The 25,000-nt window shown below is 39.4% G+C and overlaps 1 protein-coding gene across 13 annotated transcripts in view; it reads right to left on the reverse strand.

The window, feature by feature from the left end:
• LOC122806731 (plasma membrane calcium-transporting ATPase 2) overlaps positions 1 to 25,000 on the reverse strand; it is a 2,851,771-nt gene that overhangs the window by 1,186,875 nt on the left and 1,639,896 nt on the right. The window lies entirely within an intron of this gene.

Below are 25,000 nucleotides of genomic sequence, written 5' to 3' on the forward strand. Positions count from 1 at the left end.
TATGCAAAATTTTAGTGTAGCAAGCCATGAGAATGCTGTAAAGCAGGGGTGTCTAACCTTTGTGGCTCAGGGGCCACTTACCATACATGACAAGGTTTGGCGGGGGGCACATTACCATATCCAGTATGCATTTGTCCATTTAAAACAGTTTGTTGATGGCCTCACAGAGGGCCAGATACAATTGTTTGGTGGGACAGAATGTGGCCCTTGAGCCACCTGTTGGACACCCCTGCTGTAAAGTCAGGCTACTGAATGAACACTTCGGCAGTGGCATCCTTCCCCTTTTCTCATGTTGGACATTGGGTTGGGGTATCACATCTACAGTGACCATTACCTACAGTCAGTGTTTACATCACTTGGTGGAAAGCCCTGCCTATTTCCAAAAGAAAGAAAATGGAGATTCATGAAATCCCTTCAGTAGAAGGGAACGGAGTAATGGGGACTGGTTCTAGGGTTTTCCTGTTAGACAAGTGTTTGGAAGAAGTCCAGATCATAAAGGGTAACAAAATCAATGGGGTTTGATGATATTCATCTCTGATCACTTACATACCTGAAGGGAGATCATGTGACTTCATTAACACACTTTTTAAACAAATGATGGATATATTGGAAAGTGTCCAAGGACTCTAAAATGGAAAATGTGAAAAACCTACATAAAAGTGATACAAAAGAAAAGCCAAAAATGTTCAGGCTTTCAAATTAATCTCAATTGCTGTAAACAAAATATGGAATTAATGCAGAAGGGGAAAATTTTGAAATATCTTTGGAAGTGAATGGGAAAAGTGCCAAGAACTCTAATATGGTAAATGTGAAAGGAAAACTAATAACATTTTTACTGGGTGTTCAAAGAAATAGACCAGAAGTGAGCCATGAACATATTTAGATTTAAGAAAACCATATGACATGTAACCCCACCAGAAGTAAATGGCCAGTTTAGATAAGATATATTTAGTATGGATCCTTTTGTGGTAGTATACGTGCAAACATGTTGCCTAGGTAAGATAAAATGGAGTAAAAAGTAATAGCAAACAGTACACAGTCAAAAAGTAAGTACCATAAAGGTCAGTACCAATACCAGTCATTCTCAGTGTCTATAAAAGTGACACAAAGTCATGTCTGTAAAAAATACAAGCTATTCTTGATTGATAACACAAAGATATATAACTGGGCCAATATGTAAGAAGTGTAAAAAGATGAATCAATATTTTGTATCATCTGAGAAATTGTAAAAAAAAAAAAAAATTAATTTCAGTTCCAGCTACTGAAACGGAAGAACCACCTATACAGATAATGCAAAGGTAAGCAAGTGACAAAGCTACATATTCTGAAGCACAATAAAAAACATGCTGGATTAAAATGTGTTCAGAATATCAAACACATAAGGAATTGATTAAAATATGTACTGAACAAAAAGTTCATAAAGCGTTCATTCTTTAGTATGCCAGGTGCCTAAGCAGTATGCCACCAAATTACATGACGACCAAGTGCTTGAATAATACAGTCTGGCCAAAATCCAGGGTCATAGAATGCTATCACTAAGGTTTGCCCGTTACTCCAAGGTGAAATGACCTCAGAGATCATTAAATTGAATTTTGGGGACGAGAGGCAAACTATTCACAGAAAAACACAGACATCAAGAAGTGAGTTCATTTCTTTACTTTTTCTCATACTCCTTTTTGTCACCTTGAATGTCACTGAACTATAACTGAGCAATTTTCCATCGAGTCCAGAGTCACTATGCGGTCAGCTTTCATGCACTTCTCCTCTGATTCTTCAAAGATTTATGCACTACTACTCTGTTCCTGCATTGAACAGCTCATGCAGTTGTGAGTTTTACAGAAAATGGGTGCTGCCATTGCAGGGTAACCAATATGAGATATTAACTACACAGTGTAGGGCAAAGGAGATAGCCAGAACCATTCGATTCACTTCAGAATGAGCATCACTTGTTCCTCTTTTCCTTTATAATTGTCAACAAAATGTTAACCCTTGGCACAGGTAAATTTATTTTGTGTCCTGCCTGACACCACAATCTTTTCTAAAGGCTTCTCCATCGTGCTCTTAGCTGTGGTTACCTAGGCTCTTAAATAGTAAACCTCCTACACTCCTATCTAAGAAGGAGAATTCATATTTCATATTTCACAGTCATTAACACTCTGTTCTTGCTAATTTATGCAGATAACTAAAATTAATCTGTTTTCTCTAACAGCACATCACATTTCAGCAGTGTTTCATCAATAAATTCATACAGATATACAGCCTAGAGAACATAAGTGAGCATAAGTCTCTAAACAATAATTGCTGTTTCTATCCCTCTCTCTTTTAAAAATTCTTGGAGGATCATTTATTGTGACAGTCTACTCAGCATTAAGAAAATATATAAAGTTTTATTTAAAGAACATCACACCAACAGCTGATGCTCCTTTACCAAGAAATACCATCTGTTCCGGCAGTGAAGAACTATGCAAGCTGAATTTAAATTACACTTTAAAATAATGTAGGCAGTTTCTGATAATCATACAGTAAGGGAATCAAACCAACTATCCCTATTTAAAGAGTAAATAAACATGCATTGTTTGTAAGCACTGTCCAGAACTGAAGAGAAACATTTGGGGCAAAATAAGAAAAAAAAAAAGTCACATATTTTGTAGTAAGTTTTTTACTAGATACTAAGGGGGAATGCAAATGTATATATTTTTCTGTCAGGTAAGATAAACCAACAAAAATGAGAGAAAACAGAACTGCTTTTTGGTGCATTCCACATCCTATGGTCTGTAAAGGGGTATCTCAGAAAGGGTGACCCAAGTGAAAGTCCACAAAGTTGTGCCCCACGTAGCTACAATGTACTCTGTGCTGTGCAGTGCAGATATAGAAACCTATGGGACCACACTGTTCTTACTGCAGACTCTGCAGAAGGAAGACTACAAACATTAAAATACTTACAAAGACAAAGTGCACCCCTTTTGGGGTCAGCATGCTCCTTTCCTACAGTTATATTAACTTGTCAACTTTTCCACATCATTGGTCTTTACATGTGCTGATGTGCAGCTCACAAGGTATGTCACTGTCCTTCACTGGTCTATTCCTGCTTAGATCAGTGTTACCAAGTTTAGGGATAAATGTCACCCTTGTGGTGGTTTAAGAAAGAGTGGATCCTTAAATATAATTAAACCAACTCTACAGTGCAGCACACTTTAAATGAAGGAGTTACATTACTTTGCGCAGTGCAATAACAGTTTGCCACAGCCAAAATTTGATGAGTCTTATGTTGCACCACATAGGAGATATTCCAGATTCCTGAAACAGACAGGCCATCTGGAGATGAAGTCTGGCTACACATGCCACTTTTCAAGTGGACCCTATCCTGGACATTGTCACTTAAAATTCTAAGTGCTGAGAGGAGGGGCACTAACCTAACATCCCAGCAGCAAATCACCTTGGTACATCTTGTGTTATAGAGCATTAAACCATATGGATTGGAATGTAGTGATTCATCAACATGTAGACTGTATAGGAATCAATCTACTATCAGACAGAGTACATTAGAGTGATTCAGCACAGGACTGAGTACGGAGAAAACAGGAAGGTAGGACAGAGCAACTCCTGGATAATGTGCATTACATTTATTCTACAAACATAGGGAGGGTCTCCATGGCCAATAAGAACTGTGTTTGTATTATAACGAGTGCCCCTGAACAGTGTGGACAGCATTCATTCTAATGAAATGTGGGGCACCCTAGCCAGTGAGCAGAGTGTTTGCATTATAGGGGGCCCTTAAACAGTGATTATAGCATTTGTTTGAATGGAAAGGGGAGTGTCATGGAAATGAGCTCTGTGTTTGTATCATAGAGAAGGAAGCAGAGCGCTTATGAGCCCTGAGTACTACAGAGGGCCCCTGAATAACGAGCACTCATTCAAGGATGCTACAGGTCAGCTGGTGTGAGCACAGTACTAAGTACACACTGCACAGGATATTAGCATAGGATGGGCAATTGTTGTTTGAGCAGCATTAAGTAGGCTGAGGGTCTACATCTGCAGCTTGTGCCACACACTGCACTTCTCAGCTACATGATTAGGCTGCATGGTGGCTTCTGCAATGCTAGCACCTAAACTGATAAATATATATATATATATATATATATATATATATATATATATATATATATATATATATATATATGTACATACAGCATAAGCAGTGTCATCTAAAGCTACTACTACTACTGCTCTAAAATCAGACAGGAGGCATGCATTGTATTAAACTTATTTTTAATCTTACAATGTATTTAATTAATCGTTTCTTTAAAATCTGTTCCTCAAAAAACAAAACACGTTACTTGCCCTTATCCACAATATAATCTGTGAATCACTTAGGAGACAACAGTGTGAGTGCAGAAGCATTCCCGTCCTTCCAGGGACAGATTTGTTACAAATACAAACTGCCAATGTATCTAAAAACAGTAGTACACTTTTAACTGATTGTGTAAACTAGGAATTTACACAGTTGATCAGGTGTCACATAAACTCCTCCACAGCAGATTATATTCAGGCTTGGTACTGTCCAACTTTCTTGTAGCATCTAGAAGCTCCTAGAGGACATTTGAGTCCAAAGCAGTAACAGCTCTAACCAGCTTGTTTAAAACAGTGTAGCGTCCTGTCCCATTTTAGGTCCCTAGGTTACCTAAAGCCATTCTGGCAAAATAGCTCAGTGTGCATTTTACACTACTATCCACTTCCTTGAATTTGGTGAAGTATTGCCTCTTTTACTTATCTGAGAACCTTAAACAGGCTGCTCTTATTGGTTCATAGGTGTTTACAAGGCTAACAATCACAAGGGCCTAGCCCTGCATCCCAAATCTCTGACAAGTTCTGGTAACCTTGATAAGTGTAAGCAGGGGCCTGGGAGATGAACCATTTACAACCAGGGGCCTGGGAAATTAACCATTTACAGGTTGTCTGTGCCCATTAGAGACAGAAGTGCCAAACCAGGGATAAATTTCCTGTTCTCCATCCAATTATCCAAGTAACACTTGAATTGGGATATGCAGGAACTCTGCTTCACATTGATGGGGGGCCTGTTCCAGAGATGGGGTAGTCTCTGGCATACATACCTGTCCCTCCAACACATCCTATTTATATCACAGGCATGGCTTAAGTCTTTAGAATGGGCAATTCTAGTGATGTTTGTTGTGTGGATATGCAGGAGGCCCATCAGAGTAGGGTCTGACAATGCTCTGTACGCCAGGCATAAATCTCCCCTCAACAGCCTGTAGTAGGCAGAATACAGGGATAGGGCCTTGAGGGGTCTGCATAGGATATTTTACTTACGCCATGTATTCTTTTAGTGAGGAACCTATGTAGACATTCCAGTTGCTGAATACACTTTGTCAGGTAAATACCAAAGGAGGCACTATACTCAGTGATAGGTTTGATGAATGTCGACTAAACTTGAACATCTTCCTTGGATCTAGATACCATGCCTTTATTTATAAGTTGCGCAACACAGAATGATTTCCTGACTACTGTAGACACATGATGGAACTGTTAGATTACTGTCTTTGTGTGTCCCTAAGTCCCTGACTACTGGGTCAGCTCTAAGGGCTCTGTTGTCAGTATGATAGTTACCAGGGGTGGATGAGTTCTCAAACGATACTGTTATGAATTTCTAGGAATTTAGTTTTAGTCCAGTTGTTTGTCTGTGTCAGCTCTTCTTGGACAAGATTGGTGTTGGTGTGGGATTCAGTGACAGCTCCTAATTTGCAATCATCTGCAAATTTAGTCAGCCAGAGGCCAGTGACAATGGCCTTGACTTTAGAGAAGTAAATGGCAAAAAGGAACAATCCCAGAACTGATCCGTGAGGGGCTTCATTTGTGACTGGCCTATTTCTTAGGTGGACTCCCCAATTCTAACTTCCTGGGTCCTGTCTGTGAGCCAGTTGGCTATCCACTGGGTGACATAAGGGCTTGTGCCTAACCTCTTGAATTTGTCATCAATGCCTTAGTGAGGTATTTTGTCAAATGCCTTGGCCAGGTCAAGGTAGGCAGTATGAACCATTTTACACTCATCCATTGCTTTGGTGACTTTCTCAAAGAAGTCCACCTGGTTGAGTAGGCATGACCTGCCTTTGACAAAACCAAATTGGGTTGGGTTCAATGTCTGGAGGTTTACTATATTGTTATTGATCATTTCCATGATAATTCTTTCTATGGCTTTGCATACAAGACTGAGACTTATGGGTTTGTAATTTCCAGGGTCTGTAGATGGCCCACCTTTGTGCAAAAGGATGACTGTTGCTGTTCTCCATTTATGAAGCATGAAGTCTGTTTGAAGGATACAGTTAAAGTGTAATTCCACAGGACCTGATAGATCATGTTTCATGCTATTTAGAAGGCATCTTGGGATATTGTCTGGACCCACTGACCTCAGAAAGAGCATTAAGGACCTGTTCCCTCTTGATAGCAGGGTGAGTTATATTTGATGGTATTTAATGAGGGAAAGTTGGGGTGTGGGGGAGAGAGGGGTAATGTTGAAGCTGAATTTGTCAGCCAGTAGGTTTGCTATATCTTTAAGCTCAGTATAAGTGGCTCCATTTACAATAAGCTCTGCACACAATTGTGTACTGCCTCTGAGGTTGTGGGCGTAGCTAAAGCCTGCATTGTGGTTGTCCTTGGTCTGGAGGCCAAATTTACCTCAAATTTGGCTTTGGTAGACATTATTTGTCCTCTGAGTTGTTTGTTTAGCTTGCTGAGAGTGCTTTTATCCTGCTGGGTGTTGCATCTCCTACTTTTTGCCATGATTTTCTTCCTTCTGTTATATAGCCTACTGATTTTGTGATTACACCAAGGTTGCTTATTTTTTAAGTTAGCTCTGTACTTCTTCCTGGGGGGTACAGCTGCCTCTAAGCAGCTATTAACATGTTTATATTGGGTGTCTGTGAACAGTTCTACATAGGTAGCAGTGGTCTCAGTGTTTTTGGGGGCTTGAAAATTTTCCAGGTTATCACTCAAATAGCAGGAAGCCAGCCTTAGAGTAGTTACTGAATATTCCAGGATTTGCTGGGGGTCTAGGTTTTATTTTTACTTCAAAGGAGACCATTTTGTGGTCTGACCTTACCAGAGAAGACATTACACTAGGGAGTGAGCAGCACTCTCCCATATTAGTGCAGACCAAATCATGTACGGTTGCACCCCTAGTTGTTGTATTGACAGTCTGGTCCAGGGAGTTTGTGTTTACAATATCTAGGAATCTCTGTGCTTGTACATTTGGTGTCATACAGGCACAATGTCTTCCTTACCTGTGGAGAACATATTTCTCTTAGCAGCATAGGGAAGGCAAAAGAGAGCTTGTTATTTCACTTACCTGACTACATGGTGTTGTGGTGCTACACCATTTTAATCCAAATTCTTCTAAAGTATTTTTTCTCTATATTTAAACACTTTTTAAAGACAGAAGTAATCTCTATTGAAGGCATCAGTGTGATAATTCTTAGGCTTCTATATTCTTCACGCTTAGCATGCCCACACTGATTACCTCTGCTAGTGTGAGCACTAGAGTATTTCTTTAAAGAGAGTTCCCTGGTGCACATAGGCAAGAAGCACATCATATGCTTTTCCAACTGGATAAGTGCTCAGTATGAAGAGATGTGGCCATCAGTACTGATGTGACTCAGCAAAGTGGCATATATACAGTATCCAAGACAACATAAAAAGAAGACACTTTTCAGTAATCAGCAAAGTAGACTCCATGGAGGAGCGTTATCATTTGTATTATCATATGAGCACTGCAGTTCAGATGATTTGCGTTGTTGGGTCTTGCAAATCAGACTGAAGCTGCTATCCCAAACCACTGTGCCTCTGGACCGCCAGAAAAGGTTGTCACTGTACAGGCAAGATTGGGCAGTAACTTTTTCTTTAAAACAAATGCACCCCTTCAAGGAATACCAATAATAGTCATTCACATATTTCCGAATTGTAATTCGGATTGTTTGTGCAGCCACTGGTTAGCAGAACTGTCAACAGTTAGGTAAAAGTGATAAGTAATAAGAGGTACAACTGTGAAGACTCCATGACTCTGTAAGCTCGATTCCTGGATATAAAATGTTAAAAAATATTTAGTGAAAAAGAATACTCATAATCACCACATGAACATTAAATAAATTAAAGGAGAGTAGCTAACAGATGCAGGACCAAAAAATATCTCTGATAATCTTAAAAACCCAAGCAAGCATAAATAACAGGGAATGCTGAGATATAATAGATAAAAGGCACAATGACAAAAATGCAATAAACAGTTGTTCAGCACCCAAAACTGTGACAAAAAGATCAGTGACTTTCAATACATACATCAACATTTGAAATCTGCTGAAAAATATTTAAATTTATTGCAGGGTGGTGGAACTACATCTCCTCTGTCTCTATCACCATATTACTTATTCACACTAAGTCTACAATTAGTGTACCTCAGAGTAGTGGGAGGTACAGTGATCCTTCTACATTTCATATCAGTCCTGCATGTATTATCACACTTGAGTGTGGACCACAGTGTTGCATTTCTTCCTGGCACCCTGGACATAGTACAATTCTGTAAAAGCCTACCATAACAGTAGATGTCCTACTGATCACCGTTACAGTAGATGTCCTACTGATCACCATAACAGTAGATGTCCTACTGATCACCATAACAGTAGATGTCCTACTGATCACCATAACAGTAGATGTCCTACTGATCACTGTTATGGTAGATGTCCTACTGATCACCATAACAGTAGATGTCCTACTGATCACCATAACAGTAGATGTCCTACTGATCACTGTTACGGTAGATGTCCTACTGATCACCATAACAGTAGATGTCCTACTGATCACCATAACAGTAGATGTCCTACTGATCACCATAACAGTAGATGTCCTACTGATCACTGTTACAGTTGATGTCCTACTGATCACCATAACAGAAGATGTCCTACTGATCACCATAACAGTAGATGTCCTACTGATCACCATAACAGTAGATGTCCTACTGATCACCATAACAGTAGATGTCCTACTGATCACCATTTCAGTAGATGTCCTACTGATCACCATAACAGTAGATGTCCTACTGATCACCATAACAGTAGATGTCCTACTGATCACTGTTACGGTATTCCATTCCATCTCTTCTGTTTCATTCCCTTCTTCAGCTGCTGCTTCCCTTTTGTTGTACTATCCTTTGCTGTCTTATACAACTAAGGGGGAGCCTCCTTTCCAATTCTAACTGCCCCCCTCTTGTTTGTCTGACCAGTCTCCTCTCTTAGTACTCTTCAGGCCACTGGCTTGGAGATAGACATACGGCCATTGATACTTAGACTGTCTTTGTATTCCAATGCATACAAGCTGAGGTCCTGCATCTGATGTACAAGGTAGGGAAGATAAAGCTTTGGTACCCTAGCTGGATGTCAGCAGTGGTAATGTATTTGTCAGGAATACAGCAACCGTGATCAGTGGGATATCTGCTGTTATGGTAAGGTCTTACATAACTGTACTTTATTTCCAGTTACAACTTTATGCAGGTTATAATGGTTCTTCTCATGTTTAGTTGTATATCATGTTTGTTCAATCATTAACTGAACCTTTGCATTTGAATCAGACTTCACTGTCTAATTTGTCCTTTCACTGTTTTTTCCTCTAATTTTTCTTTCCATTGCTGCTGACACGAGATGTACTGAGACCCTACCAGCCCAATCATTTCTCCTTGGTTGAGACACAACGTGGGAGACTATTTTGTAGGTAGCCAACAGGGTTATACATGGTCTTATCTACCCCATTGCCCCACAGCAGCCTGTTCTCTGCAGATTCCCACAGTGCTTCCCCATGAACTCGTGCACACCTCTATAGATGACTTAAAATGTGGCTACTCTGCTAACCCACAGCTTGGCTGGCATAGATGTCTTGCCTGTTCTTCTGCAGGCTACAGCATACACTTTCAATGGATGTCTGTCATATGGTGAGTTGGACTGCACCCCTCCCCCACAAGATGTTTAAGCCATCAGCCAGTCAGTTGTACCCCTCTTGGGTAACTGCTCCCAGTTCCGGGTTGCTGGTCAATCCCAGGTTGCAGTCAGCTCTTTCATTGGTTTATAACCTGCTTTCTTTGTGTTCTGAATATTTCTTCATGTGCTGTTTCCATGATGTATAAATTACTGACATTGCTACTGAACAAAAGATGAGCTGCTTCAAAAGGATACATGTAATTCTAACCCTGTTTTAGATTGACTACCGTGTTTCAGGCTGTGCAACATCATTCCATGTCAGAAGGACTAAAACTTATACATATTCATTTCATGGTTGGTGGGTAGAAGATAAGAGACATTTACCAGAGTAGTATGTGCTACTTTGAACTGCCTCAGCTGTGCAACATAAATCATTAAACAGACTCATTTCCTGGCATGTATGTACTAGTTGCGATTTGAGTTGCCTGGCTTGATGTGAGGTATATAAAGCAAGCAGTGGAGACCACCTGGTTCAGGTGTAAATCAGAAGCAGCACATAAACCTTTAAGGATAAGAGGCTTTAGTTAATACAGCTCTTGGAGTCGTGAAAGACAAGTTGCAGCAACATTCCACATGGATGGATGTTTTCAGGATAATGATTCGATGAGATTGTTACAAAACTTCTATATGTCTGACTTCACTGTTCCTAACAGCCACCTAAGTTAAATTTGTGCCGTTAATCTCTGTGGGTCCTGGAAATGGGAACATGTAGGTAGCATTTCACAGGAGGAAAATAATTTTAGTTTTCTTGGGGGGATGTTCATTCACTGAAAATATTTATCTCCTACGTTAATGATTTAGCAGAGTAGGTGGAGATGGTTTCATGTCTTACACTCTGTAGGAAAACTAAAGTACTGAGTTTGAATTTCATTGTATACTAATGCAAAAGTTGCTTAAGGACTTGTGCAAATTAGGTCTCGAAGTAAAGGTGTGTGTGTGTGTGTGTGTGTGTGTGTGTGTGTGTGTGTGTGTGTGTGTGTGTGTGTGTGTGTGTGTGTGTGTGTATGTGAGCACGCATGTTCAAGTGTATATTCAGACGCATGCATGGACACAGTAATTGGTTGCCAAAAAAAAAAAAAAACTGTTCTGCTTTGTTTTTTGTTTTGAAAACTCCTCCCACCCCAGTACACAGACACACCCACACTTCCTTGTAGCATCTTTTGAGAGCATTTCCTATATCTTAACAGTAACAGTGTTGCTGCTGCCAAGTTCTTGGAGAGAACCCAGTTGATGGAACAGTGCATGTTATTTTCCACCAGGGTTTCCTGAAACCCTAAAGTTTCTTTAGCATCTGATCAGGGTTCTACCACAAATTTTCTTAGTGTTAAAATGAGAATGGCTTCTGTTGGAGAAAAAAAGTAGGGGTGTTTCTATCCACAGTTCATTGATGGATTTGCCAGCTTTGTCGAGTCTATCAGCTGCAGGTTTCATGCTAATATCTGAACAGGGGTTGTGATTTCATAATTGATTTATTCAGGTGGCAAAGTCAGATGACCTTACCTTGTGTTTTAAATTTGGTTTAATTACAAATAAAAACACAATCGTGTTAATTTGCCATATCCACGGTGGTGGTGCTGCGGTAGCGTTGTCGCCTCACAGTAAGATGCTGTCTGGTTGGATTCTCAGCTAGAGTGTCTTCTGCGTGGAGACATTCGTGAATGGGCATACCTTTGTTGAAGGTTGTGCTTCAGGGCTGGTAACTCGGCACGTAAAAATCAACTACCAATCATTAGCGGACCGGAGTTCCGCTGTGGCGACCCCCTAACCGGGAAAAGCAAAAAGACACCAACATTAATAACATAAGTGCACTTGTGCTATTTACTTGGAGCTTTCTTTCTACCAGCTGTATCTGTGGAATTATTTTGTAATCGTTACAAAACTTGGTTCTTTGAATAGTGCTGGCTGCCACTTTAGGGTTACAGAAAGATTAAAAAAGACCGTTTTGGCTCCTTTGTTGTCATTGATGATGTGATCCTCCTACCATATTATATGCCTCTTATCACGGTTACCTGTTTGTGTTATGCACTACACTTCCCTAACTTCTGCATATGTCACACTGTATGATGGTTATGTACCTTACCTTTATAGGGGCACAGGAAAATTATTTTCTTGGGTGGCAAAAGCCAGAGTACCTTTTTGGCTAGGCTTGTATAGGCCCTAGGGCCAATAGCCTAGTAACTACCTATGAACCTAATACAACAGATAATGTCTTGCCCTAAAGCATCTTTCTTTAAGTGCTTAATTTATTAAAGATCACTGGTTGGCTTGAAGGTACCAGAGTTTTCTTTGGTTATTAGTTGGGGGTTTGAAGCTGCTACAGCTTGGATTATTCTGGTTCTCCATAACAGAAAAATTACTTCCCAAGCAGGATGCTGCTGGGAAAAGGAGTTGGTGGGAGATATCAGAATGGGGCGCTCAAGGAAAATGAATGAAACCAGGACACAGTTCTGTATTTGCAAGAATGGGTAAGGCAGTAGGGCACTGAAGTTTTGTACCTTGTCCGGCATGTTGACTGGGCTTCTCTTATTGGTATCTCTTTGTCATTTTCTGCAGTTTCCATTGTAAAGAGTAGCTAGTCCAGCATGTAGCTTTTTAGGAAGGGACTATGATTTGCTGGTTACCATGTGTAGAGTTTTAAGGATTTTCCCCACAAATTCATATAGGCAGGTTCAACTGGCCCCTGCAGTATGGAATTTGAGATTGGAGAGAGCAGCAGAAAGAATAATCCATCCAGAACAGCTAAAAATAACCTGGCAAAGGCAAACTTATTGGGTAAAAATGCTAGAGGAAGCAATTTATGATGTTACATATGGAACAGGTGACTGGTGGAGAAGTGAGACCTCCCATGTCAGTATGGCTGGAGAGGGTAAGCACAGAATGGCTTAAGCAACAGTAGAACATTAGTGCGTATGTACTATACAAAGGCTGCACGTGGTGGACAGGGACAACACAGATGATGCTTGGAGGTGGAACAAATGGCTTCTTGCATTGAAAATGCAGAACTGAAAGGCAGCCGGAGGTACAAAAACTGATTAAATGGAGAATGCATCTGTATAAGAGTTTGTCTAGAATAGGTCACCACTAAAAGGAACACAGCAGAGAAGGCAATTGTTGGTCGGCATGGATACCTTAGAAATCTTTAAGAGAAGCCCAAAAAGTTAAGGGAAGAAAGACACGGGGTGAACATAGTTATCTAAACTGGATTCTAATAGAGAATGGACTGGTATGGAAGACAATGGGAGGAGAAATGATGGAAAGGGCATTGCTGGACCTCTCTGTGCAATTTTTTTTAGAAAGTCTGTATGTTTAAAGTCAATGCATTCAGAATTGTTTACTGTTGTGGAGTTTTAAAGAAGAAGGTTACTAACGGTAGTTTAACTTAACCAGGGATGGAGATACTAAAGGCTTGGTACACTTGCGAGCAATATCTGTGATAAAGAATAGATCCCAAAATGTTCTAGTCACTAGTAGGATGATTAATTATTTATTCTAAGATGTTATTATTTAATAGGTCCAGGAATTGTTGGGTGTACCATATTTACAGCCGAAGGTATACCAGTGTACCATATTTACTGCAGAAGGTATAGCAGTTAATCGAATGATAATTTTAATCAGCGAATATCATTTAAGTTTTTTGTTTGTTTGTTTGTTTAAAATGTAGTTCACAAACTACATTAAGGAACCTGTCATGGTGTACTAGAGACATGGATGGCATTCTACATAATGTTATAAGTAGACTTATACTTGTTAAGGGTGAGCTGGAGTTTAGTATTCGAGTCACAGTGGATTTGCTTAGAGAAGATATTACCTCTAACAAATATAAAGGTGTTCATGTGGCCTCCTTTGGTTGGGAATACATGTTAATCCCAGAACGCAGGAATGGAGGAAGTGTTATTCTTACACTGAATCCAAGTCTCAGACTTGAAGTTAGCACATTCTTTAAGGGAGGTGATGATGATGGTGATCTTGCCAAAGCATAAGAGTAGTGTAAGCCACCCTGCAAACTGCATACCAGTCTTGCTTTGTCATGTGGGTTCTAAGTTTTTTGCTAGAATACTGACAGCTAGGTTGGACTGGATACTACCTGGAATTATTATAGGACAAGTACAAGTGGCTTTGTGAAAGGACATCAATGAACCATTGGAGGACCCTTATAAATGTTATAGGTAGAGTAGAGAAGGAAAAGTCAAGGCAAGTAGGACCAGTACTAGTGGAGATACAAGTGGCATTTGTAAACTTCAAATAATGTTTCCAACTTTGGCACAAGTAGTGGGTTAGGGGAGATGGTATGGAAATGCAATCATTATATAATGACCTATATGTATGTCTCTGGGTAAACAGTTGGACACTAAAGAGAGCTAAAGCTAGGAAGGGGGAATAAGGCAGTTTTGCTTATAATCTCCCTGGTTATTTTTAGTAGCAATAAAATAGTTAGCCGGGAAAATTAGTGGAAAACTAAGTAAGGAGGGAAGCAATCTAGTTACGAGTAGGGATGATTTTGTTTGCTAATAATGGTATGCTCTTGTTGGTAGACATAGAGTAGCAACTTCTAGGGATTTTAGTTATTTTAGGGGATTAGGGGATGAGAAAGGGCTATGGTATTAGGACATGGGCCAGATCAAAGGGATGTGGTAGGTCTGCTTTGGGCAAAAGGATAAAGGATAGGAACATTATTTGGGACTGATGGTGTTTAGGACAGTCCAAGAAATTTGACAGAGAAACTTGAGAGACTTGAAAGAAGATATAGAGAGGATAATGGATACATAGTCCTGTAGAATATTTACTTTAAGGGGTACAGTCAAAATAGTATGGTGCTTGGTTCCACTGTCAATGATTTATATGCACAAGCTTATAAATGCATCAACAAAGGATTGAACAGTAGGGAGATGCAGAAATTATGTGACTTATGTGATAGGTTTATCTAGAGAGGAAGTAGGGGAGGAATTGCAAAGGATTCCCTGAATGAAGAAAAATGAAGCAGTAAAATGGGGACTGTCTGATTTTAGTGTGCGTCACAGTGATAAATGTTTCCAATGAATTATAGATAATGAGGGGGGATCTGAAATGGGTAGAATGAGTGGGAAGAAAGATGGCCGAATATAAAGGAGTATCTGGAAGTGTGAAAAGATGTACAAATGGGATGATCAAATGGAAGTGATAGAGACTGGGGATTGTATATGAACTGGAGTAGGAATATAGGCTTCTGTGAGAAGTGGGGAGGCACTAAGAAGGGAGGAAAAAGAAGTAATCAGAAGAAGTCTGGATTTATGGAAAAAGAGGAAGAAGTGAGGGTTTTAATTATTGTGAAACTGAGAGATAAGTATGAAGTTGGTAGTAGGCGATTAATCCATAGAATAGTGATGTTATGGATAAATCAGGTCTTTAATGACAGGAGGGATTAGCAAAGGAAAGTAAGGAAAGGTTTTGGTAGGAATGATGGAGTAAAGCAATTTAAAAGTCTAGCGTGGTATATTTTCAAGGGATTAAGGACTAAGTCAGTCATAGGAGCTTCTAGTAAGCCAGTGGGGGTAAAAATGTGGTATATGGCTCAGTGAGGAATTCTGAGCTAAAGTATAGGAGATGGAAAGAAGGGTAGTAGGGTAAGACTGGAAAGAAATGGTTAACTGAGGCTTTTACACAGGTAGAATAGGACACCAGTGAGGATGAACAGGGAGGGCTGGTGAAATGTAAACAGGTAGAATAGGACACCAGTGAGGATGAACAGGGAGGGCTGGTGAAACGTAAACAGGTAGAATAGGACACCAGTGAGGATGAACAGGGAGGGCTGGTAAAATGTAAACAGGTAGAATAGGACACCAGTGAGGATGAACAGAGAGGTATGGTGAAATGTAAACAGGTAGAATAGTACACCAGTGAGGATGAACAGGGAGGGCTGGTGAATTGTAAACAGGTAGAATAGGACACCAGTGAGGATGAACAGGGAGGGCTGGTGAAATGTAAACAGGTAGAATAGGACACCAGTGAGGATGAACAGAGAGTGATGGTGAAATGTAAACAGGTAGAATAGGACACCAGTGAGGATGAACAGGGAGGGCTGGTGAAACGTAAACAGGTAGAATAGGACACCAGTGAGGATGAACAGAGAGGTATGGTGAAATGTAAACAGGTAGAATAGTACACCAGTGAGGATGAACAGGGAGGGCTGGTGAAATGTAAACAGGTAGAATAGGACACCAGTGAGGATGAACAGAGAGTGATGGTGAAATGTAAACAGGTAGAATAGGACACCAGTGAGGATGAACAGGGAGGGCTGGTGAAACGTAAACAGGTAGAATAGGACACCAGTTAGGATGAACAGAGAGGGATGGTGAAATGTAAACAGGTAGAATAGGACACCAGTGAGGATGAACAGAGAGGGATGGTGAAATGTAAACAGGTAGAATAGGACACCAGTGAGGATGAACAGAGAGGGATGGTGAAATGTAAACAGGTAGAATAGGACACCAGTGAGGATGAACAGAGAGGGATGGTGAAATGTAAACAGGTAGAATAGGACACCAGTGAGGATGAACAGAGAGGGATGGTGAAATGTAAACAGGTAGAATAGGACACCAGTGAGGATGAACAGGGAGGGCTGGTGAAAAGAACCAATGTGTTGGCAGTTTCGGGAAGTCAACGCAGTGCAGCTTCATATGTGGTGGTTCTACCTGGTGGTGGAAAGAATGTGGCTTCAGGTATGGAAACTATGGGGAAAAGTATGGGGAAAGCAGACAGGAGGGAAATGGAAGCTCTGTCAGTTTGGGTGAATATAAAAGAAGTGCAGTGGGATAAACAAGAGAAACTAGAATTACAGTTGATACTGTGGTTAAATTGCTGGATTACAGAGGTATAAGGCTTGAACTAGGAAGATAAGAAAGTGGAATAAATGTATGTAATTGGGTAGATTTAGAGGGACTAGCAGAGAGAGAGGAAAGGGCTGTAGAGGAGGAAGAAAGGGTGATAGTCTTAAAATAATAGGTGGGTAAGTTGGGGATGGGTTTTCAAATGGGTTACTGAGTGTTCAAGGGGCCCCAGTGATTTCCATCTGTCTGAGATGGGGGAATTTATTGAAAAGAGAGCAGTTAGATTGTGAAATATAGTTCTCAAGGAAAAGCTGTCATGTGGAGAGAAATAGAGCACTTTAAAGTCAAGTTTTGTCAGAAAGTTGTGCTAAAATGTTGAATGTAAAAAAAATTAATATATGACAAAAACTTTCAAATGTCATAAACTATGTTTTATGGTATGTTGTGTGAAATTCCCAATAATATACAGACAAAAAAAGCTAAGCATCTAGCAGCAGATAAACTGACATAACCAGTTCCCCAAATATAAATGAGTCAAAGTTTCTCAGTGATGCACAGGAGTGAGACGACATATTAATCATAAAAAAAACTATTCCAAATCACCTCCCTGCCCCAAGACAAAAAACAGCTTACAGAGCAAATAATCACAGATCTTCTTTCCCCTTGTTCGATAAACAAAAGCAGGATTATAGCAGCTAAACATACTCCCCTTGAGAGAAAGTTGCAAACAGTTCTGTAAAGGATAGTACAGAATGTGTTGGTTGGGGCACTGATGAGTGAAAAAAGCTCACACCGATGGAAGGTACAGTTTTAACAGAATTAAATGTAAATGGTATAAAGGAATAGGATGCCACCTTTAGCTATCTGTATTTATTAGTAAATTGGTCATCAGTCACACAATTCTGCAAACAAACTGACACCAAGTTCAAAACAGATGTACAACATAACCTTTGTAAATTCTTTCTATTTTATATTATCTGACCCTAAATCCATTCCACTTTTATTACACTAAGTGTATGAACAAGCTTTGTGTTTCCAAAGTAATATGATGATTGCTTCTTATGACTAGCATTCTGTAAACAAGCTAAAGAACATGTCATTTTATAGAAGATTAAGTGCAAATAAAACTGCTACCTGCTGTATGTTACAAGCCTGTCCTTGCTGAGTTGCAGGACCATGATAGTTATAGATGCAGTCCTACGGAAGCTGTCACGCTGACTTTTATACTGTCCTTGGCTTGTCCTTGAGCCTGCAAGGTGCCATGATGACTCAGCCTGCCACAGTACTGGTTTCACTGTCATGAATTTGGGTTGACTGACACAAAATTAATCATACGGAGAGTTTTATGTGCAAAGGAGGCATCTGGAGGAATCATAAGGCAGCACTCACAGAAATTAAAGCTTTGTGCAAGTAATCATACCATTTGTGTTGGTTTATACCTTTTTTTACTTTCCTTCCTTTTTTTAAAGACTGATTTGTTTGTTATTTATGCCTGTTTAAGCTAAATGGATTAACCCTTGACTTCAGCAATTTGTGCTGGAAGACAGACACACACAGACACACACACACACACACACACACACACACACACACACACACACACACACACACACAAGACGAGATAAAGTGAGGAAAAGAAAGAGAAGGGGAAAAGAAGAGGAAATGTTTTTAAAATATTGCACAAGATACTGCATAACTTATTTAGTACTGAAAGGTTATTTTGATTATTTTGATTATTTTGTATAGTAACTAATAAAACAGCCTTTTGTTTGTGTTTATTTCACAGATCATTTAACAATGTTACAATTCATAATATCTATACTATTTAAAATGGATTTCACCGTGCACCACAGGCATTTTCCAAGGATTTTTTCTCACCTTTTTAGTGGATATTACTCAAGGACCTCAGAGTCACAAGGCACTTGCATTTTCTATCCTTGGCAATCCATCTTTTGCACTACAGATAATGCTTTAACGTGCTCACACCGAAAAGTTTCATAATTAAAAAAACAACACTACTATGTGTGTTAAAATGTGCTGTCATCTTCTCAACCAGTTCATTTTCAGGAAATTTTGTAAAAATGCTTTATTTATGCAAATGTAATTAATACATTATTATAATTCTTATGCCTATCTAACAGGATTTTCTCAAGATTCTGCAGGTCTAATAAAAATAATAATTTTGCTATATCTTCAGTTTGAATTAAAAGATTTTTCACAGGCACTGATGCATAGCAAATTTGGCTGTTCAGTATTGTCAGAATGAAATGAGATTTTTAAAGCAAAAGTGCATTGCAGAAAGTGTTATTATGTTGCATAACGTTGAATGAGGCCTTTTTCAGAATTCACTAGTATAAAACTGAGCCTTGTCCTACCAGTGTCATGAAACAGTGACAAGGCATTACAATAAAATAAAGCTAATGCACATCAGAAAAAAGGACTAAATCCCAAGTGTTTCAAATATGTGTGCTTAGGGTTGATAATATGCAAGCAGAATTATAAAAAACATACTTTACAGTTTTAGATACTACAAGAAGATCACTTGAGCTCAGCATTTCTCCAGTGCTGAGATGGATTCTGTTCAAAACCTGTTAACTTGATATACTACCTGTGATATTTCGTAACATATCTTATGCAGGTCTGTACAGGCAGTATGCCTTGAGACACTACTTCCAAGTTGATTTCCCTGTTACATGTGACATAGTGTAAATGTGGAAGAGAACCAATTGATACATTTTTTCTGGGACTCCAGATGGGTAACTGTAAACAAACTAGATCAAAAAGGATGCATTTTGCTCTAAGCTTCAAGAGTACAAGTAAAGAATGTTTTATTACTTTTTTACTTAAACTGTTTGTATGTTGTCCCTCATTCCTCTTTGTGTGCTTTCTATTTCTTACGCTGTGGAGAACTATACTCGGGGAAACTGATTTACTGTTCTTAAAAGAATTCCATTTCATGATATAAAGTTCAGGAACCATACCAGTGATTTTTATGTAAAATTACTGTGATTTTATTATACATTTTAGTGAATGCAAATATGTGCAAAATTAAAAAAAGATTCTAAGTACAGAACAGTTAAATAAAGCAAACTGACATAATAACTACAAGAAATGTAGGATATGGTTAATAAATGTTAAGCCCTAAAATGCCAAATTCCATGAAAATCTTATATTTTCCAACACTTAGTCCAGTTTTTAGACTTTCTTGAATTTTTCCTGGAAACATGGAAACTCAGTGTCCTGAGCATTCTTTATTTAAATTTCCTCAGCACATAACTGTTCTGCTTCAAATTAAATCAGCTGCTTTAACCACTTTTCTAGTTTTATTATTTAGAGGGATTGGTGCTCCTAATTATGGCAGGCATGGGGATATATAGAAAAGGGATCAACATTTATTTGTGAATTTCTCACAAGGTACTCTGTTTGATTTGTAGATTGTCACTGCAAAAACTCTGTACTGGAATTAATGCAGTAAACTGGTGAATAGCCAGTACATTTTACTTATCTCAGATCACTGCATCAAAGATGAAGTGGTCAGCACCAACAAAGCAGAACCTTATTGATTCTTTTAGGTGGAAGGTAAGCCTCCAACATGAGGTATATAGGAGGAAACCCCTATGCAATATAACAATCTAAGGTCACCAAACATTTGATAAAATTGTAGATTTGAATCAATGAAGCTCCATTAAGTCAGTTCAGTCCTATCTGAACCAGCTTCAGTACTGTGGTCATTAATCAAGTTATCAGGTTTACTGAAAAGAGAAAAAGAAATCAGGTTCATGATGACAGCTTTATCAACTGAATGTTTATGAAATCATTACATACTTTGAGTAAGCTGTTTAGGCAGCTTTTTTGCAGGGTTTAATCCACATCAGCTCTGTTACTGAGAAATATCTATCTATGGTAACCCCCCCCACACCACCAGAACTACCATTGCCAAAGGAAGTGTTCTGCTCATAGGTTCATAGGTTGGTACTAGGCTATTGGCCCTAGGGCCTATACAAGCCTAGCCATAACAATTCCCTAGCTATTTCTTCCCACAATATTTACTTCCCTGGACCCCTGTCTAGCAGGGCGACTGACGTGATCCCCAGGGTGAATTTCCTATCTCCCATCCAATCATCAAGGTTCTTTTTGAAGAGGGCCAAAGAGGCGCTCTGCTTGACATGTATGGGCAGTCTATTCCAGAGTCTGGGGAGTCTCTGGGTCAGGAACCTATCCCTCCAGTATGTTTTGTTCATTGCGATGACAAGGTTTATATCCCTGGACCATGTGGCTCTGAGGGATTGGGATTTTTTTAAGTGTAGCATGTCCAACAGCTCTGGGTCTGACATAGCCTTGTAAGTTAAGCAGAGATCACCTCTGAGTAAACAATATGCAACAGAGTATAGCTGGAGCTTTTTTAGAAGGTCAGCATAGGGCACCGGCTTTAGGCCTGTGATTGTTTTAGTGAGGTATTTCTGTGGCCTTTCCAGCTGTTGCAGATGTCTTGAGAGGTACATACCAAATGGGCCATTGAATTCTATAATGGGTCTAATGAGGGATGAGTACAGTGGGACAATGACCTTCTTTTTTCTGGATGAAAAGCCCTTAGTGATGAGGTGTGCTACATAGAAAGATTTTCTGACTGTTGTGGCGATGTGGATATCGAAGGTGAGACTACTGTCTACCTGTGTCCCTAAATCTCTTATCACACTTTTGGTGTTTAGTGTACTGTTACCTATGTGGTAATTCATGCTTACATATTTTTTCCAAAGGGGATAACTATACGTTTCTTGGCACTGAGCTTGAGCCCATGGCTCTGGCACCAAGAATCTGTTTCTGTAAGGCTCTTTTGTAGAATATCCATATCATTTGGGGATTCAATAATGGCTCCCAGTTTGCAGTCATCTGCAAACTTTGTTAGCCAGAGTCCCTTAGTGTTGGCCTGTACTTCAGAGAAGTAGATGCCAAACAAGTGTGGTCCCAGGACTGAACCCTGAGGTACTCCACTTGTCACTTGTCTGGAGCTGGATTTGGAGTCGGCTACTTTTACAGTGTGGGTTCTGTCAGTAAACCAGTTGGCAACCCATTGAGTGACATAGGGATTAATGTCCAGCTTAGTAAGTTTATCTATGATTCCAGAGTGGGGAATGGTGTTGAAAGCCTTAGCGAGGTCCAAATAGGCTGTGTGGACTGCCTTACCTTTGTCCACAGCTCTGGAGACTGATTCAAAGAAGTCAATCAGGGTCAGGAGACAAGATCGGCCCTTCACGAACCCAAACTGGATCGGGTCCAGTGTTTGAAGGTTGCCAATGTCTTTGTTTATAAGTTCCATCATAATACGTTCCATGGCCTTGCAGATCAGGCTCATCAGACTGATGAGCGGTAGTTCCCAGGTTCCAAGGTGGATCTCCCCTTGTGGAGTGGGATAACTGTAGCTGTGAGCCACTCGGTGGGCATGAAGCCTGAGGTGAGGCTATGATTAAACATGACACTTAGGTGAGGTGCTAGTTAATTTTGTAGTTCATGTAGTACACAGCCCGGAATGTCATCTGGTCCCATGGATGCGGTATTCTTAGTTTTGGAGAGTGCAGTTTTTACCTGTGTGGCCGTTATTACCGGAATTTGGCAATCTTTCGGTATTGAGATGGGCCCTTTAGGGCGTGAGAGGGGGTTGAAGTTGGCACTGAATCGATCTGCCAGGATATTGGCAATATCCTTGGGATCAGTATATTTAATGTCATTCTGTTGTAGCTCAGAGCAGATCTGAGCATTGCCATTTAAATTATTGACATAGCTATAGAATGCTTTGTGGTTGTCTTTGGAATCTTTGGCAATTTTATTTTCGTAACTAGCTTTGGATGATTTTATGAGGGATCTTAGCTTCTTACTGAGGCTGGTAAGGGAGTTTTTTGCATCCTGGGATTTTCCTCTTTTCTGAAACAGTTTCTTCCTTTTGTTGTAAAGTTTGTTTATGGCAGGGGACCACCAGATTGGCTTCCTTATTTTGGAGGAGAGTGTCTTGGTTCTATTTGGGATGGCACTATTCATGCATGAGTGGATGTGCTCGTACAGTGCCTAAGTGTAGGATTCAGCAGTCGAACTTTAAGATCCCATCTGCATGGGTGTCATGAAGTTTGTCACTTCTAACTTGAGTAGCATGAAGTTGGCTTTGTAGATTTTTTTTATGGAGGTTTTCTTACTGGGGGGTGGGGGATGGATGCGGATGTCAAGGGTGATTAGCTTATGGTTAGACCTGACCTACGAGGGGATGACCATAAGTGTGGATCATCGATCTCCCATGTTGGTAATCACCAGGTCTAGGATATTGGAGCCCCTGGTGGGACTATGGATTAGTTGATCCACAGCATTGGAATTTATGAATTCCAAGAACCGTCATCTTTATCTAATACTTCTCTTGGTCATGGTCACCATATAATGTGCATGGTGATAATATTAAAACATTCATTAGCTGCAGACTTACAGGTTTAGCAATGTTTTCTTAACTGATATGATAGTACTTATAAGAAAACAACCCCAGATGTACCTTCCTGTCCTAGGTACAACCATGTGGAGGTAGGTATCAGTCAATATATCCTAGGATTTAACTTATTCATAGTGGGGTGTCATTAAAATTATATAAACAAAATGTATGATGGATTTCAAACAACACTGAACCCTGTTCCGCTCATTGTTAAACATGGACACTAAATAAGCATTACTGCACCAGGCTGAAAGTTACATAATTCCATTTCACTGTCAAAAATCTCAGAAAACGTAACTCACCTGACAGGTTAACAGTGGAGCACATAGTTTCACTGACAATACTTTAGACACTGTTTTATCACAGACATTATACTGAGTGCACATTTGTTAAACACTACAAATATACTATGACTAAAATTTTTGAACGTTTGGAAGAAGGGTAATATTGTTTTACCCCTTAGGTTAAATAACTTCAGTGTTAGTATATTTAAACTTGCAGCTGGGTCAGGGCTGGTCCACCTGCAAAAGTATTTGCATATTTTTTTTTTGTTACTGAAGATGACATCTGTTTGAAGTCAACATTTTTGTTGTTGTAGGATATGATATTTGTGCATTCCATCTGTTGACACAAATCTGATCAGTACTGCATAACTACAAAAATAGCACGCTCAGCTCAATGACTCCCAGATAATTTTTTAAGTAATTGTCTCTGTTTCTTATAACCTGTAGGGCAACACTTACATTAAATAGTTCTCCACATGAATGCAGGCAATTCAAATAGGTTTTGTAGCTTGGAAAGATCACCAAACTGAAGAAAGTGTACTTTTAGGAATTGGGTTGAAAAGGTTCATACCAGGTGTTGGGAAGGGTCTCACACTTATAGTCTTCAATAATGAATTTCAGGGATCATGCAATGGAAATATAGTGTGCCATACAATGGCATGAACAAGCATTGTAACCTACGTATCTTCTGCCTGCCTGCCCTGCTCATGCACACTGCAACATTAAAATCAGCCAAAACATACAACCAAAAAATTTCAGCGTGGAATAACTGAAGTGACACATACACCAGCAATGTGAGTTATGCGTTGTGGTCAATGTGTTTGTTACCTCTGATAACCTGGCCATTTGGTAGCATATCTCTGCGTGGTACCTACCTAAGGCAGGTATTATATTGATGTTGAACAATGAAACAAAGTTAGTGACTGTAAACAAAAATGTGACTTTTGCACACATACGAATCTTTAAAAAATATTAAAATAAAGTATACTGAAAATGAGAGCTTCAAAGGCTCTGGTTCTGATACATCCATTTTTGAACAGTCAACAAGGACTGGAGAATAAAATCCCTTAACACGTTTACTATTTTATTTATTTATTTATTTATTTATTCATTTATTATTTATTTATTGACATTTCTTTACCAGGAAAGTCCAATTGGGCAGAGGTGACATTTTTCATGGGAGGCCTGGAGGAAAAGTTCCAAAGTATCATATTTAATGCAATCAGTATTTACAATAACAATTGATAATGCAGTTTTCATGAATACACAGTGTAATAGTCAGTATAATAAAGTTTGTATTGATATTTACAAACATTAAATTTATAAGTCTTGCACTGAGACTTTACAGATAGAAGAGTAGCGTATAAGATAGGTAGGAGTAATTTAAGAAATACAATAGAGATATCAGAGGAGAGA

The sequence above is a fragment of the Protopterus annectens genome, chromosome 7.part0, assembly GCF_019279795.1.
Source record: "Protopterus annectens isolate FY-2018-M chromosome 7.part0, PAN1.0, whole genome shotgun sequence".
In the NCBI taxonomy this organism is placed as follows: Eukaryota; Metazoa; Chordata; order Ceratodontiformes; family Protopteridae; genus Protopterus; species Protopterus annectens.